Genomic DNA, 18,781 nt, shown 5'->3' with positions numbered 1-18,781 from the left:
GGGACCTTATCAAATGCCTTCTGAAAATCGAAGTACACTACATCCACTGGATCTCCCCTGTCTAACTTCCTGGTTACATCCTCGAAAAACTCCAACAGATTAGTCAAGCATGATTTACCCTTGGTAAATCCATGCTGGCTCGGCCCAATCCTTTGTAATAAAGGATTGAATAAACCTTTTTTGACTTTGGAACTACATTATTTAAATGTGCATCATACAGTGTCGACCTCATGGCCTCGTCTTTCAGCAGTTTTGGTTTGTTTTAAAGTGATCACTACAAGGTTGAAGGCTGAAAATCAGGACCTCAAGAATAATAATCTTTGGAATGATGCCTGTGCATGTCAGTAAGGGTAAGAATGGGATGAATTGGCAGATGAATGCATAGCTGAGGAATTGGTGTGGCATGCAGGGTTTCAAATTTCTGGATCATTGGGATCTCTTCTGGGGAGGGTATGAACTGTGCAAAAAAGATGGGTTACATCTGAATTCAAGAGGCACCAATCTACTTGTGGCAGGGGGATGGGAACCGGAGTGATAAGGATGAGGCTGGAGCATTTGGTATAAAAGTAGATGCAGTGTGTAGTGAGACTGTGAAAAAGGATAGCTAGATTCTTGTCACATTGGACACTCACCAATATGCTTACTAACAGAAGCATTCTATGATAAATGCTGTTGCATCTGTCATGCACTGGGCCCTGACTCACCTACAAAGAAAGACACTTATGTCTGAGTGCTGTTTCTGGATTTCATTTTGGCATTCAGCACTATTTTCCCACAGACCTAGGTGAACTCTTAATCCTAAATACACCACAATGCAACTGGGTGTTGGACTTCCTAACCAACAGACCTCAGGTGGTTAGGATGCACAACTGCTCCTCTTTCCCCATGATTCTCAAAATAGGTACCTCCACGGCTGTTTGCTGAGCCCATTGATGTACAATCTACTCACACGTGACTGCACAGCCAGTCATCCAGATCATCATATTGTCGAGTTCACCAAAGACACAACTGTGGTGGGGCTGATCAACGCTGAGACGAACTATAAAGGGGAGGTAGAAGAGCTCAAGGCCTGGTGCCAGGTAAATAACCTCTTCCTCCATGTCAATAAGACAAAGGAAATGGTTATTGGCTTGAGGAGAATGCACACCACTCATACCCCTCTTTACATTGGCAGCACAGCAGTGGAAACTGCGAGTAATTTTAAACTCCTGGGAGTGCACATCTCACACAACCTCTCATGGCCTCAGAACACACTGTACAAAATGAGGAAAGCTCACCAACGCCTCTCCTTTCTGAGGAGGCTGAAGAGAACTGGACTTTGCTCATCTGTACACACATCATTCTATAGATGCACAGTAAAGAGCAACCTCACAAGTTGCTTCACTGTGTGGCAGGGAATCTGGACTGCAGTGGATAGGAAGGCTCTACAGTAGGTAGTCAAAACTGCCCAACACATCACCAGCACCAGCCTGCCAACCATCCATATAGAAAGGTGCTGGAAAAGTGGGTCAAAGTCCAGCTGTCTTCAGTCTCGTCAGAAAGTAGAGGCGTTGGTGAGCTTTCTTGACTGTAGTAGAAGTGAATGAGTGTAGTTATATATTCACACTTTTTCTTAGTTAGTTGGTTTTAATCTTGTTGAGATTTAGAGGCAACCAGGGAATGATTGCTTATTTTGCTTATTATGCTATTTTATGCCTACGCTAATTATGCTAATTTAAATGCTAATTATTCTTATTTCCCTGTATCACTAATTTAATTTTATTAGTATTTTTATCACTATAAGATTGTTCATCTTTGCTGGTTTTGTAATGAAGGATTGAACATACTTTTTTTTGACTTGGAACTGAGTTATTTGGAAGTGTTGTACAGTGTGAACTCCCGTCTCTCAGAGGTTTTGGTTTGTTTTTAAGTAACCACTATACTGAGATCTGTTCATTACGAAATAACTAGCAGTTAGTCACTGCCTCCCACCGCAGTCATTCTCTCTTCTCTCCTCTGCCTTAGGTCAGTAGATACAGTACAAAAACTTTGCACAGTGCACCACCTGACTCAAGGATAGCTTCTTTCCAGCTGTTGTAAGACCTCTTGATGATAAAGATGAATTCCTGACCTTTCCATCTACCTTGTTATGGGGCTTGCACCTTATTTATCTCCCTGTGCTGCACTTTATCTTTAGCCGTAAATGTCAAAGTTAAGTTTATTGTCATACTCACAAGTACATGTATGTAGATACAATGAAAAAATTACTTGCAACACAATCATAGGCACATAGTATCAGAGACACAACATTCACAAGAGAAACATAAATTTTACAAAAATTACACTAAAATAAGAAAGAAAGAATATCATGTAGAACACCTCTAGTTACTGGCAGCCTACCAGAAAAGGCCCCTTTATTCCCATTCTTTGACTTTTGCCAGTCAGCCAATCTTCTTTCCACGCTAGATCTTTCCTATAATACCATGGACTCTTAACTTGTTAAACAGCCTCATGTGCAGCACCTTGTCAAAAACCTGAAAAACAAGTAAACAACATCACTGACTCGCCTTTGTCTATCCTGCCAATTTTTTCCTTAAAGAATTCCAACAGATTTGTCAGGTAAGATTTCTCCTAAAAAGATTTTGGTCTATTTTATCATGTTCCTCCAAGTACACTGAATCTTCATACTTAATAATGGACTCCCAACATCTTCCCAACCACTGAAGTCAGGCTAACTGGCTTATAATTTCCTTTTTTACTGCCTCCCTCCTTTCCTAAAGAGTGGAGTGACATTTGTAAATTTCTAGTCCTTTGGAACCATTCCAGAACCTTATGATTCTTGAAAGATCATCATGAATGCCTCCCACAATCTCTTCAACCACCTCTTTCAGAACCCTGGGGTGTAGTCCATCTGTTCCAGGTGACCTTTCAGCCTTCCAAGCACCTTCTCCATAGTAATAGCACCTACACTCATGTCTAGTCATCGAGTCATAGAAAAGTACAGCAGGCCCTCTGACCCATACCAAAACCATTTAAATTGCCTATTCCCATCGACCGGCAACAGGACCATAACCCTACCATCCATGTACCTATCCAAGCATCACTTAAATGTTGAAATCAAGCTCGTATGCACCACTTGTGCTGGCAGCTTGTTCCACAATCTCACCATCCTCTGAGTGCAGGATGCTGTCCCCTCAAACTTTACACCTTTCACCCTAAACCATAACCTCTCGTGTAGTCCCACTCAACCTCAGTGTAAAAAGCCTGCTTTCATTTACCCTATCCATACTTCCCATAATCTTGTATATCTCTATCATATCTCCTCTCAATCTTCCATATTTTAAGGAATGAAGTCCTAATCTATTCAATCTTAACTTATAACTCAGGTCCTCCAGACCCATCAACATCCTTGTTAAATTTCTCTCTACTCTTTCAACCTTATTTATATCTTTACTGTAGATAGGAAACTAAAACTGCACATAGTACTCCAAATTACGCCTCAGCAACATCTTATACAGCTTCAACATAGCATCTCAATACTTTAATTTATGAAGGCCAATGTGCCTTCAGAGTTAATAATGAAAGTTTTGTTGAGTTTTTTGCAGATTTATTGCATTGTGAATGAACTAAAAATGAATATTAGAATTCATTTTTAGCTCACGCACGTTGCAACAGAAACTAACACAGAAATTATGGTGCCCCTGAACTTTTTGCACTTTGAAGGATAGAATGCTAAATCACTTTGTGCATACTGTTTGTACAAAGCAAGCACAATTATAAACTAAAGAAAGACTTCTGATATTTTATATTTGTATCGCTGAGCTCAGAGCTTTGAGATACCATTTTCGCAGGAATTATATCTGAGTCAAAACATTCCAGTTGTTTATTCGGTGAAAGATATTTTTGACGCTTTTGAAAAGAATAATTAAAAATATAAAAGCTTTACTGTTTGTCAATCTTGGTTTTAAAACCTAAATGTCCACATTTAATGCCAACTATTTTCTGATTACATTGTCCAAATTCCTTCTCTCCTCAACTCCTTTTCCTGCTCACCCCTGCAGGATCAGACAGAGGCCGATTGTCAAAATTGAATGGTTGCCTAGTTGAACTCTGATAGTGCTGACTTAACTCTGTACTACTCCAATGTTTCACATTAATGGCCAATGCCAAAGTGCCTGCTGTGAATATAAATTAAAGATGCACAGTAAAATGTTGAAGACGGATTTATTCAGGAGGCTTAGAAACTGTGAAACAGTTCTCTGTCAATTCTCCATCACAGTGATGATTTGGTCTCCTTGTTCCTATGTTCATATCGGTGTTCAAATTGTTACTTAAGGAATCCCAGAAAGATTCTTGAGTCAACAGAATGGTTTTCTACATGAACATCTCCTGCAGTTATTGACTAATGTGGTTGCCACATTTCACTGACATGTTTCCCTCCTCCAATTCAGCTTCCTCTGTGGACTCTCTGAAATTTGCAACACAAAGTACAATGGAGAAAGCAGAACTGTGAACTCTGATAGCTTTGAGACATTACTCTATTGCTGGTCTTGGGAGCCAATGGCTTCCATTGTTCTACTCTCTGATCATTTTGACAGTGTTAACTTTTAGCTGAGGCAACTTTTTACACTCAATTGTCTGCTAAACATTGTTGGTACTTATTCCTACTCTTGAGGTAGCTTCTTTAGATCAATGATTCCTAATTGCTTTCTTCTGGCAGAAAACAAACCAAATGTTGAAATCAGTTTAGAAAAATAACTCCAAAAGGTAGCAACCCAATCTCCATTCTGAATATGTGATGAAGACTTTGGAAGAGGAAATGTTAATATCTATGAGTACAATTCAGTATTTTCTTCTGTAATGTTATAGCCAAATAAGGAGAGAACTATTTGCTTAATACTTTTTCTTAATACTCTTTTTATTGGCTAAATTAAACAGCCAATTTCAATTCTTGCACATATAATTTGGAATGGACAAATTTGAATCTTGCTGAGAAAAAATAATTCGGGTTCAGGGAGGTTATGTGCATATTCCCATGGCAAGTACCTGTAAATTATAATGACTTTTCTGCAGCTAGGGTTCTTTAAATCCTTACATCAAGACTTTTGATCACTATGGGTTCACAGATATCAAGCATAACTAAATTAATGGAATATTAGAGGAATGTGTCAGATTTCCAGATATAATATTCCAAAAATTGTAGGATTTGACTATTAATCTGCACACATTTAGACAGACTCCAGAGATGCTTCTTCGGTAGTAGATTTATATGGAACCAAGGCTTTTGCCTTCAGCCATTTCTACGTTTCAGTTGAATTATGGCTGCTCTGTATCTTAACTACATCTACTGTATTTATCTTTGTTCTATAATTCTAGATACTCATTTATAAAATATATATCAATCTCAGTCTTGTTATTTGTCATTAGATATAATCTCAACAACTTTTTGGGGGAATAGAGTTATAGATTTCCAATGTGAAGGCTTACTGTTTAACTCCAATTCTGTGGTTACACCCTCTTGTTCTGAATCTCCCATCAGAAGGGTTGTTCCCTCCATGCAGTCAAATCCTATAATCATTATAAAACCTCAAAAGATTGCTTCTTAATTTTCTTCCAACTTTAACCCTGTTATCCCATTACCATTCCAAACACAAAGTGACATTAGTCTCAAAGTATTATTGAAAGTCCATTGTCTTGATTAGCAAAATCATTCAGGAGAAAACAAAATTCTCTTGGTGGACCAACATCTCACTTGTGTCTTCATAAACATGTTTATGATCTTGCTACATTGTGTGCACAAAGACTTCTTATCTCCAGAGATTATTATATTAAATAGGCATAATGTGTTTGGATTTTCATTTTGTGTAACTGCATTCAAAGATCTGAAGAAATTGGTTTGTGTGGCACCTATTTTGAGTTTACCCAGAGATTGTGCTGGTAATCCTTTCAAAATAAAATGTTACTGGACACAAAATTAGATAGAACACCACAAAGCACTATTCATGTCAGGGCTGCACATGATGACCTTATTACTCATGAAATGAACTGTTCCACCTTGAAAGTAATGCCATTATTCCTGAAATTGGAGCAATAATCTAATACTACAACCGGTTTGGAACAATATCAGTAGAACTAAAATCACATTGTGCTAAGATACTGCTTTATTTTGCTAAGTAGTGGACATTTATTTTCCAACATTTATTCATTGTTATCTTAACAGTGATGTTGCCAGTAGCTTTCCATTATGGACAATGTGCAAGATATGGCCATTCAGTTTGTATCAGGGACTTTGAGGCAGGAAGTAAGAGCATTCCAGTTAATGAAGGACTAATCCCACAGAGACACCATCTCCTACTTAATTCTTTCTGATCAACTAACAGTTCGCAGGCGCTGGTAATCTACTGATACATGTGACCTTCAGCCAGGTTTTTGTGCCCAGAATCGAGTAAACAAGTTCGGAGAATTTATTTTTTCACATATGTTAAGATGTTGGGTTTTGACCACAGGAAAGAAAATCAGCTGGAGTCACTTAACACTTATTAGTTCAGACAAAAATCAAACTTACAAACATTAATGCAAATAGCGAAAACTGCCAATATTTACAAAAAGATATCTACTGAAAACACAATAAATAACTCCATACTATTTTCTCCAGTGTGAACTCCTGGCATCTTTCTCTGCTCCTGAGAGCCATGTGCCCCATTTTCTCTAGGCACCTGAACAAACCATCTTTAATTACCCACAGAGTTAACTTAAAACTACACATGAATTAGAATATGATGCACCCAACAATGTAGTTACAATCATATTACAAAATAAACTGAAATATCTACCTTAAATACAGTATACGAACAATATATACATGTTTACACCTTCCTATTGCTAAAGAAATGAAATATTCCACTGTGTATGGTGGGAAAGCACCACAAAGCCAAACTCTTTACCAGAATATACCAAGAGGAAGATATTGCAGTGTACACACTCAACACAACAACAGCAGAATGACAAAGCAATGTTTGTCTGGGTGTACAAGTGTGCATGTATGTGGAGTTTGTTTATCACGAGCTCTCCGCCACAGCATCTAATCGTGGTCAGCATTAGATAATTTTACTAGAGCAATATCTGACCTGCACTTGGGAACAATTGATTTGAAGCCAATAAAATGTCCTTAAGAAATTGTCACACCTTTCCCCTTATACTGCGATTTGTTGGAACAATGTAATCCACAATATAGTGACATTGCATTTTAGCCATAGGTGTGGTGTGCAGATGACTGGGCAATTCATCTGAAGACATGAGTCAAATCCTGCCATGACAGTTGAGGAACTATCACAAAGGTTGACTCTTACCTACCCCCAGAAATAACCCAGCTAGCAATTCAATTGAAGGACAAGTTGGAAAGTATTGTTGGATCACACCATACCACCTATCCCCTGTAGAAAACTATATGCAGAAAATTGATTGGTCAGTGGTCTTCATGGAAAATCCCCAAAGACCAGCAGGATCAGTAGATAGCAGACTTTCGTGGACAGTTTCCTGAGGAGGAGACTGACATTAGGCAGAATGCATTATCACCAAAACTTTCAGCATTTTGCTTGGTTGAAGGTGAAAGGACACTCTCTGTTAGTTCCCCTACATGACTAGTGTCTCAGCAGCTCTAAATGCTGCCCTTATAGTGACTGTTGAGGGAACAGACCATCATCCATCACTTCCAGGGTTGTGCATTTTCCAAAAAGGGCAGGTAAGAGATACAGAGCACATAATTGAGCTACATCCCAAATATTTGCTTAATACAGGCCACTGACCTCTAACAGAAGTTCCCTGGGATATTATTAGGAAATGTAGAGGAGGCTTGACCCAAAAGCAGAACAGCAGAAACAATTTTGCAGGAAACAATAGCAGTAAATTACAAAATATTAAGCAACAAAGGGCCACATAACAAGAGAGAACCGACATGAAGCACAACAGGCAACAATGTAGCTGAAGGCTAGAATCCAACTGGTTCAGGCTGGCTGGTTCAATCAGTGAACAAGAACTGTTGATGAGAGCTGGGTTTAAATAGGCTGCAGGTGATTAGTTAGAAATGAGTGGCAGTCAACTCCTGTTAGCTGGGCGAGGACTGAGAAGTGTCAGTTGACACTTGGTGTGTCAGTTGACATTGGTTGACAAGAAGACCATGGCTACAAACTTTGTGTCTTGTTCCTTAATGGTGGGAATAGAAGGTAGTACAATATATGGCACAAAATAATGGTAAGACAAATCCATCCAGTGAAGCTACCTTCCACTCCCCCCCACCCCTTTAGTTCTAACAGCATAGCCCTCAAACCGTTATATGTTTGACCAGCCTCACATTAAGTGTCTGTATTCTAATAGCTTGTACAATTTCCCAGTGTGGTGAGTTCCACATTCTCACACTCTCTAGATGTAATTATATTTCTTGTTGAAAGTTCAAAATGTGGTTGATTTAGTGAGCCAATCCCTTTAGAAAAAGGAAAAGTAATTCTGTTTAATGATCCTTAGCATGCCACAACCTTTTAATGGGAAGAATGCTGTGTTTATCTGCAGATTTGTGGACTGATGAATGAACTTCAATTTTTTACAATACAATGAGCTTTAACACTTCCAAAGGCTTTGTGGAAAAATCGATGGGGTTAGGATTGCTTTTTTCAGGATGTTTAAATTTTGTAGAGAGCCAGACACAGGGATTTGTTGGGTGCAACAGATGTTACAAATCAGTGACTTCATGTTTTTTTGCTTCTGCATGCAGACCTCCTCCAACGTCTGCTTTGGTGCACAGCCTGTTTTAAAAGTTCATTAAAAATCTTCTGATTTTTTTTGTGTCATTTTGAGTGGGACTACAACCAGAGATCATGGGTTAAGGGTGAAAGGTGAGAGGTTATGGGGACCATAAGGGGAAACTCTTCACTCAGACGGTCATGAGACTGTGGAATAAGCTGCCAGTACAGGTGGTGCCTGTGTCACGAGATCTGTGGATTATTAAATATGGACTGTTCCTTTAAAAAAAGAGAGAGAGAGAGCGGAGAGCGTGTGCTATTTCAAAGATGAGAGAGAGAACAACAAAAGCCTGTGAGTTGCCTTGGAAATGGCAAGGTGGAGCTCTATGAGGGATAGCTGGTGTTCAGCAGTTGTGGAATATATACAAGGTCAACTGCCTTTTTAATCAGACACACCAGAGACAAGGAAGACATTGAGCTTTGTGTGCCCACAACAAAGGTGGGGTTTTTGCTCACAGTGTGGACAAAGGGGTGACCAGTGGAAAACTATCGGTGTATTTAACCCTTGCCTGGGTTGATAGCTGTACCACGTGAAAACGGCATCCTCTTTTGTGTGGTCACAGTCGGTGACTTTAATAAGTTTCGGGAGCAGGAAGACGACGTGGAGGATTCAACCGCATCGGCACTGGGAAGACAAAACATCTCCCTCTCTCTCTCCAATCTACTCAATTCAATATCCAGATGTGGTGAACTACATATACCTGTCTGGACACGCCCCCTGCTGACTGCTCCTGTGGCTCCTCCCACAGACCCTGGTATAAAGGCGATTGAGGTCTGAGCCCGGCCTCTCTGTCTCCAGGATGTAGTATGGTGGTCAACTACTGCTTGTTCTTTCTTCCAGTCAATAAAAGCTGATATCTCGCCTTTACATCTCAGAGAGAGTTATTGATGGTGCATCACCAGAACTGAACTGATTTCATACCTATACCATTGTAAGACTGTATCATTTATCACCTGAGCTGGGAGAAGCTTGGGAACTTTATTTACTCACTTATATATGCATATACTCGGCAAACCTGTTTGCCTTATCTTGTTTTATATTACTTTATCATGTAGTTACTAATAAAATAGTGTTTATAATGGAAGACTCAGACTCCAGGTGTGTCCATTTCTGCTGGTCCTTTTTAACCCGTTACGGGGTATGTAACACCTATGAGCTCAATTTCAACATTTAAGGGAAGTTTGGATAGGTTCATGGATGGTAGGGATACAGAGGGCTGTGGTTCCGATGCAGTTTGAAGGGAGTAGGCAGTTAAAATAGTCTCAGCCTGGACTAGATGGACCAAAAGGCCTGTTTCTGTGCTATACTTCTCTGACTGTGACCCATGGCATTTTGGGATGTGAAGCTTAGTCATTTTTGTTGCTAAAACTGCTTGTGCAGTCCTATCCCTTTAGTATCAGTTCTGGGCAATAGTGTGTTTGCAAGTGTGTAGGGATGGGTGAAATTATGTATGTGCTAAGATATATAGTTTGTACTTGCCAGAACATCCATTTCATTTCTTTTTGGTTTACATATTGAAAAGCATAAGAGGCCAGCACTATTGAGCACAGAAACAAATAACAGTATCTTAATTGTCACTAATTTCATATCTTATATTCCTGTTTGAGCGGTAATATAGACTAAGTCAGAATGGGGTTGTCCAGTGCAGTAGTAGCATTAACACAAGAGGCTGAATTCTCGGCAATCCTCTATTTCAATCAGAATAAAGCTAACATTGTGCAAGATTATTAACATTTTATTGCATGCTCCATGATAAATAAAAATGAGCAGAAAATAATTTATCCTGAAGGATAATTCTATATAAACAAAATTTTTCCTGAAGGACAGTTCTATAAAAATACAATTTGTACATTTAAAAATGTTCAGTTAGCTGTGTTATGTATGACCTTTGACTGAGTTAAATGTATTATTTTTTGGAATCTGTTCTAAAGAATTGTACCTGAATTCTCAATAACATCGCCTGGCTCACCTGTTTTTTTTGTAAAATACCTTGGCTGTAAGTATTCTGTGAAACATGTTGACGGCATCATGACCTACCATAGTTCAATGAGTCTTGCAGTAAAGTTCACAGAGGAGTGGCACCCAGCAAATCTAAATATGTATAATGGGCCTTGGGTCTGCAATCCAACATAATCAACGTGAATGGTTGTGGTTCAGGTTATTGTGACTTAAACAACAAAGTAGAATATTCCTATTCAAGTGAATCATCCCCCCACACCTATCACTGGAGGAGGCAGAGGAGCAACCTGATAGAGGGCTAGAAAAATTATGAGGTGGATACATGGGGTAGTTAGTAAAAGTCTAATCTCTGAGGTGTGAATGTGTATGACAAGCATATACAGGTTTAAGATGAGTGTTTGGAGGTGTACAGGCAATATTAAAGGGAATTTGTTCACATGGATAGGGGTTGGAATCTGAAATGTGAAGCCTGATATTCTCACAATATCTAAGAAGCATCTAGACCAATGGTTCCCAAAGTGGGTGATATCACGCCCCTGAGGGCAGTGGGAGTTTCTAAGGGGGTGATAAAGATAAAGAGAACAGTGGGTGGGAGCACCAGAAGTGGGAGACAGATTGTGCGTTCTGGTCCAATATACTGTCCTGAGGGAAGCTGTGGAGTTGAACTACATCTTAGAGAACCAGGTTCACTATCTTAGCAGCTGATGGAAGCTTTGGGAGAGCAATCAAGTGGGCCAACTTGGAGAACCTCTGTCATGATCATGGTGGCCCCTTTGGAAGGTGACAAATCAATGATGAAATCCATGGTAATGTGGGACCATGGGTATCAAAGGATGATAGGGGCCACAGGAGATCAGAGGACTGCTGGTTGGAGAAATTGGACTGAGCCCATTGAAGCCAGGCAGTGACGAACTGCACAACCACAATCATGGTGAGCCACCAGAATCAGCATTGCAGAAAATCCAGGGTCCGCTAGAGAGGGGTGAGGAGTTGGCCCACTGGAGTGCCTCAGATCACATGGCTGCCAGATTTTCATGAAGGTTTGTTTTTGGATGATCTCTGTATTGTAGCAGTATCTGGCGATGGTAGATAGTCACTCTGTTATCCATTGCCCTGAACTCTAATTGTGCCTTAAAATTTAATTAAAAAACTAAATTAAAGTAGCACCAGATCCGAAAGGGCACTGCTGCCGTGTGCCATGCTGACTACCTGCAGGCTGCAGGGTGCCAGCTTCCTTTTTATTGAAGGTGATGGCTAAGAAATGATATTCCCAGGGGAGTTTGGTGAGATTGAAGATTTCTTCTGTCTCCACAGATTTACAGGGTGAAGTCAACTGAGGTTGCATGCAGGTTGGCCCCCAACTCAGCGGTGCACCGTATGAGCAAGAGAAGTGAGAGTCATGAGTGGAGAGCCAGGAGTAACCCAGGATGTCAGGAGTGTTGGGTGAGTCACTCAGAAGAGGTGAGAGGTAGTTTCGGTAGGTAGTCCAAGCTGCACACACACAGTTCGATCCAGAAAGGTGTTGTCACAACCAGGGGTCATTTTTAAATAGTTTTTTGTTGTCAGTTAGTATGCAGACTGTATTTTCTCTTTTTCTTGGTGTCACCTCATAGGCATGCTTTGTCCTTGGATTGTTTGCCTTTTATGTCTAATTGCTTTGCACTAGCTCTGGTTTTTCACTTTGTTTTGCAGATGTCTCATTTGGGATCATTGGCGGATTGTTAAACTTTGTTTTTATCACTTTGAGATAATTTAATTAGCACAGTGAAGTCAATGTCTGGAATTCCTATGTGCTCCAGCGTGTATTTCAGAGGGACATGCCAACCTCTCTTTGTTGGGTCACTGTGGTTCCTTGTTGGGTGAAATTCATAAGACCATAAAAGAGCAGAAGTTGGCCATTCGGCCCATTGAGTCTGCTCCACCATTTTATCATGAGCTCATCCATTCTCCCATTTAGTCCCACTCACCCGCCTTCTCACCATAACCTTTGATGCCCTGGCTACTCAGATATCTATCAATCTCTGCCTTAAATACACCCAATGACTTGACCTCCACTGCTGCCCGTGGCAACAAATTCCATAGATTCATCACCCTCTGGCTAAAAAAATTTCTTCGCATCTCTGTTCTGAATGGGGGCCCTTCAATCCTTAAGTCATGCCCTCTCGAACTAGACTCCCCCACCATGGGAAACAACTTTGCCACATCCACTCTGTCCATGCCTTTCAACATTTGAGATGTTTCTATGAGGTCCCACCTCATTCTTCTAAACTCCAAGGAGTACAATCCAAGAGTGGTCAAATGTTCCTCATATGTTAACCCTCTCATTCCCAGAATTATTCTAGTGAATCTTCTCCAATGTCAGTACATCCTTTCTTAAATAAGGAGCCCGAAACTGCGCACAGTACTCCAAGTGAGGTCTTACCGGTACCTTATAGAGCCTTAACATCACATCCCTGCTCCTATACTCTATTCCTCTAGAAATGAATGCCAACATTGCATTCACCTTCTTCACCACCGACTCAACCTGGAGATGAACCTTAAGGGTATCCTGCACGAGGACTCCCAAGTCCTGTTGCATCTCAGAACTTTGAATTCTCTCCCCACTTAAATAATAGCCTGCCCATTTATTTCTTCTACCAAAGTGCATGACCATACATTTTCCAACATTGTATTTCATTTGCCACTTCTTTGCCCATTCTCCAAATCTATCCAAGTCTCTCTGCAGACTCTCTGTTTCCTCAGCACTACTGGCCCCTCCGCCTATTTTATCATATGCCTCCAGGTACTCTGTAACCTCATCCTTGACAATCGACTCCCAACAACTTCCCAACCACCGATGTCAAGCTATCAGGTCTATAATTTGTATCACCAGCAAACTAGCCACAAAGCCATCTATTCCATAATCCAAATCATTGATATACAACGTAAAAAGAAGTGGCCCCAACACAGACCCCTGTGGAACAGTACTGGTAACCAGTAGCCAACCAGAACGGGATCCCTTTATTCCCACTCTCTGTTTCCTGCCAATCAGCCAACACTCTATCCATGTATGTAACTTTCCCGTAATTCCATGGACTCTTATCTTGTTTAGCAGCCTCATTTGCGGCACTTTGTCAAAGGTCTTCTGAAAATCCAAATACACAACATCCACTGCATCTCCCTTGTTTAGCCTACTTGTAATTTCCTCTGAAAATTGCAATAGGTCTGTCAGGCAGGATTTTCCTTTAAGGAAACTATGCTGAGTTCTGCCTATTTTGTCATATGCCTCCAGGTATTCTGTAACCTCATCCTTGACAATCGACTCCCAATAACCTCCCAACCACCGGTGTCAAGCTAACAGGTCTACAATTTCCTTTTTGCTTCCTTGCCCCCTTCTTAAATAGCAGAGTTACATTTGCAATCTTCCAGTCCTCTGGAACCAGGCCAGAATCTATTGACTTTTGAAAGCTCATTGCTAATGCCTCTGCAATCTCCACAGCTACTTCCTTCAGAACACGAGGGTGCATTCCATCTGGTCCAGGAGATTTATCTACCCTTAAACTATTCAGCTTCCTGAGTACTTTCTCTGTTGTAATTGTGACTGCGCACACTTCTCTTCCCTGACACCCTTGAATGTCCAGTATACTGCTGATGTCTTCCTCAGTGAAGACTGATGCACAATACTCGTTCAGTTCCTCTGCCATCTCCTTACCTCCCATTACAATTTCTCCAGCATAATTTTCTATCGGTCCTATATCTACTCTCACCTGTCTTTTACTCTTTATATTCTTGAAAAAGCTTTTAGAATCCTCATTGATATTATTTGCTAGCTTCCTTTCATAGTTCATCTTTTCCCTCTTAATGACCTTCTTAGTTTCCTTTTGTAAGCATTTAAAAACTTCCCAATCCTCTGTCTTCCCACTTATTTTTGCTTCCTTGTATACCCTCTCCTTTGCTTTTACTTTGGCTTTGACTTCTCTTGTCAGCCACAGTTGCATCCTTTTTCCATTTGAAAATTTCTTCTTCTTCGGAATATATTTGTCTTGCACCTTCCTCACTTCTCGCATAAACTCCAGCCACTGCTGCTCTGCCGTCCTTCCCGCTAGTGTCCCTTTCCACTCAACCTTGGCCAGTTCCTCTCTCATGCCACTGTAATTTCCTTTACTCCACTGAAATACCGACACATCGGATTTCGGCTTCTCTTTCTTAAATTTCACAGTGAACTCAATCATGTTATGATCACTGCCTCCTAAGGGTTCCTTCACTTCCATCTCTCTAATCACCTCTGGTTCATTACACAATACCCAATCCAGTACAGCCAATCCCCTAGTGGGCTCAACAACAAGCTGTTCTAAAAAGCCATCTCGTAGACATTCTACAAATTCTCTCTCTTGAGATCCAGTGCCGACCTGATTTTCCCAATCCACTCGCATGTTTAAATCCCCCACAATCATCATAACACTGCCCTTCTGGCAAGCCTTTTCTATTTCCTGTTGTAATTTGTAGTCCACATCACTGCAGCTGTTTGGAGGCCTGTATATAACTGCCATCAGGGTCCTTTTAACCCTGCGATTTCTTAGCTCAACCCATAAAGATTCTGCACCTTCCAATCCTATGTCATCTCTTCCTAATGATTTAATATCTTTTCTTACCAATAAAGCCACGCCACCCCCTCTCCCTACCTGCCTATCCTTCCGATACACCACGTATCCTTGGACGTTCAGCTCCCAGAGACATGCATCCTTTAGCCACGTCTCAGTGATGGCCACAATATCATACCTGCCGATCTGTAACTGTACAACAAGATCATCCACCTTATTCCTTATGCTGCATGCATTTAAGTATAACACCTTAAGTCCCGTATTTGGTACTTTTTGCATTGATTGCACTGCAACTCATCCCAATGGCTGCAAATTTGACCCATCACCTGCCTGTCCTTCCTGACATCTTTACTGCTCACTATCTTAGATTTATTTCTGTTTTCCCCCTACTCCGCTCTATCATTCCAGTTCCCATCCCCCTGCCAAATTAGTTTAAACCCTCCATAACAGCTCTATTAAACCTTCCCGCCAGGATATTGGTCCCCTTCAGGTTCAGGTGTAACCCGTCCTTTTTGAACTGGTCATACTTCCTCCAGAAGAGATCCCAATGATCCAAGAATCTGGAGCCCTGCCCCCTGCACCAGTCTCTCAGCCATGCATTCATCTGCCTGATCCTAGTATTCTTTCCTTTGCTAGCACGTGGCACGGGTAGCAATCCTGAGATTACTACCCTGGAGGTCCTGCTTCTCAGCTTCCTTCCTAACTCCCGGAAATCTCTCTTCAGGGCCTCCTCCCTTTTCCTATCTATGTCATTGGTGCCAAAATGTACCAAGACAGCTGGCTGCTCGCCCTCTCCCTTCAGAATATTCTGGACCCGATCCGAGACATCCCATACCCTGGCACCTGGGAGGCAACACACCGTGTGGGTATCTCTACCAGGCTCACAGAATCTCCTGTCTGTTCCCCTGACTATGGAATCCCCTATGACTACCGCATTCCTCTTCTCCCTCCTTCCCTCCTGCACAACAGCGCCAGGCTCAGTGCCAGAGACCCGGTCACTGTGGCCGTCCCGTCAGGTCATCCCCCTCAGCAGCATCCAAAACTATATACTTGTTGCTGGGGGGGCAGCCACAGGGGTGCTCTCCACTACCCGGGCATTTCCCTTCCCTCTCCTGACACCCAGTTTTCTGACCCCTGTAACCTAGGGATGACTACCTCCCTGTAGCTCCTGTCTATCACCTCTTCACTTCCCCTAATAAGCAGTAGGTCATCAAGCTGCAGCTCCAGATCCCTAACACGGTCTCTGAGGAGCTGCATCTCGGTGCACCTGGTGCAGATGTGGCCATCAGGGACGCTGGAGGTCTCCCAGGATTCCCACATCTGACACCCTGAACAAAGCACTATCCTGCTACCTAATTCTACAGGAGTGAAACAAGGAAAAATAAGTCTACTCACCCACTTACCTCAGCAAACACACAAACTTTTTAAACCGTTAGTTCGTACCGTTAGCTGTGTGAGCCCTGCTGTTCCTCCATCTGTCCGGGCTGATTCGCCAAGGGGAGAAAAAGAGTTGGTACCTCGCCTAAGCCTGTTGAGCCAAAGCCCTACACTTTGCTGCCACTCACTCCGCTGCCCGCTCCGACAGTGCCCGCTGTATAGGGTGGTCTTCTTTTTAAACTCTCCGCGCTGTCCTGTCGACGTCACGTGCCTGTGCGGGGGCAGGGATCCAGAATGTGAGAGAGGATAGCGAGAGGAAGAATAAAGGACAGGTGGGGTCTACACGGTTCCGGAATATTAAGTGTGTAGTAGAGAAAGGTGAGGTGGAACAAGTGATAAGGAGGACACATGTACAGAGGGATGGTCTGACGGAACATGGAGTTAAATGTGCAGAAAGAATAATTAAATTTAGGAAGGACAACAAAATTCAAGGGGCGTATAGCCTGATGGGAGTTCGGGGAGTTGGGTTAAGCACAATAGGCAGCGATTTAAACAGAGAGAGGAGAAATGGGTTAAAAATTCTATATCTGAATGCACGAAGTGTCAGAAATAAGGCGGATGAGCTTGAAGCTCAGGTGCGAATGGGTAACTATGATGTTGTTGGGATAATGGAGACATGACTGCAGGGAGATCAGACCTGGGAAATGAATGTACAAGGGTATACGTGCTATCGTAGGGACAGAAATGTGGGCAGAGGGGGTGGGGTGGCCCTGTTGGTGAGGAATGAGATTCAGTCCTTTGCAAGAGGGGACATAGGATCAGGAGAAATAGAGTCTGTGTGGATAGAACTGAGGAACAGTAAGGGCAAAAAGACCCTAATGGATGTTGTCTACAGGCCCCCAAACAGTAGCATGGATATTGGGTGCAAGTTGAATAGGGAGTTAACACTGGCATGTGGCAAAGGTAATGTTGCAGTAGTTATGGGGGATTTCAACATGCAGGTGAACTGGGAGAATCAGGTTGGTGCTGGACCCCAGGATAGGGAATTTGTAGAGTGCCTACGGGATGCATTCTTGGAACTGCTTGTACGAGAGCCGACCAGGGACAAGGCTATTCTGGATTTAGTGTTATGTAATGAACAGAATTTGATAAGCGATCTTGAAGTAAAGGAGCCATTAGGAGGTAGTGACCATAATATGATAAGCTTTTATCTGCAATTTGAGAAGGATAATGGCAGATCGGAGGTGTCAGTGTTGCAGTTGAACAAAGGAGACTATGGAGCCATGAGGGAGGAGCTGGCCAAAGTTAAATGGACAGATATCCTAGCAGAAAAGACAGTGGAACAGCAATGGCAGGTATTCTTGGGAATAATGCACAAGGTGCAAAATCAGTTCATCCCCCAGAGAAGGAAGGATTCAAAGGGGGGAAAGGGGCCACAGTGGTTGACAAAGGAAGTCAGAGATTGCATAGCATTAAAAAAAAAAGAAGTATGACAGAGTTAAGGTGAGTGGGAAGACAGATGATTGGGAAATTTTTAAGCAACAACAGAACTTAACTAAAAAGGCAATACGGGGAGAAAAAATGAGGTACGAACGTAAGCTAGCCAAGAATATAAAGGAGGATAGCAAAAGCTTTTTTAGTTATGTGAAGAGAAAGAAGATAGTTAAGAACAGTGTTGGGCCCTTGAAGAATGAATTTGGGTGAAATAGTTTTGGGAAATAGAGAAATGGCAGAAGAATTTAATAAGTACTTTAGATCTGTCTTCACTAGGGAAGACACAAGCAATCTCCCAGATGTATGGATGGGCCAAGGACATAGGGTAACAGAGGAAATGAAACAGATTGACATTAGGAAGGAAACGGTGATGAGTAGACTGATGGGACTGAAGGCTAACAAATCCCCAGGTCCAGATGGTCTGCATCCTAGGGTACTAAAGGAGGTGGCTCTGGAGATTGCAGATGCATTGGTAATCATTTTCCAATGTTCCTTAGATTTAGGATCAGTTCCTGAGGATTGGAGAATGGCTAATGTTATCCCACTTTTTAAGAAAGGAGGGAGGGAGAAAACAGAGAACTATCATCCTGTCAGCC

This window comes from Hemitrygon akajei, chromosome 4 (genome assembly GCF_048418815.1).
Source record: "Hemitrygon akajei chromosome 4, sHemAka1.3, whole genome shotgun sequence".
Taxonomy (NCBI): domain Eukaryota; kingdom Metazoa; phylum Chordata; class Chondrichthyes; order Myliobatiformes; family Dasyatidae; genus Hemitrygon; species Hemitrygon akajei.
This window is presented reverse-complemented; position numbering follows the sequence as displayed.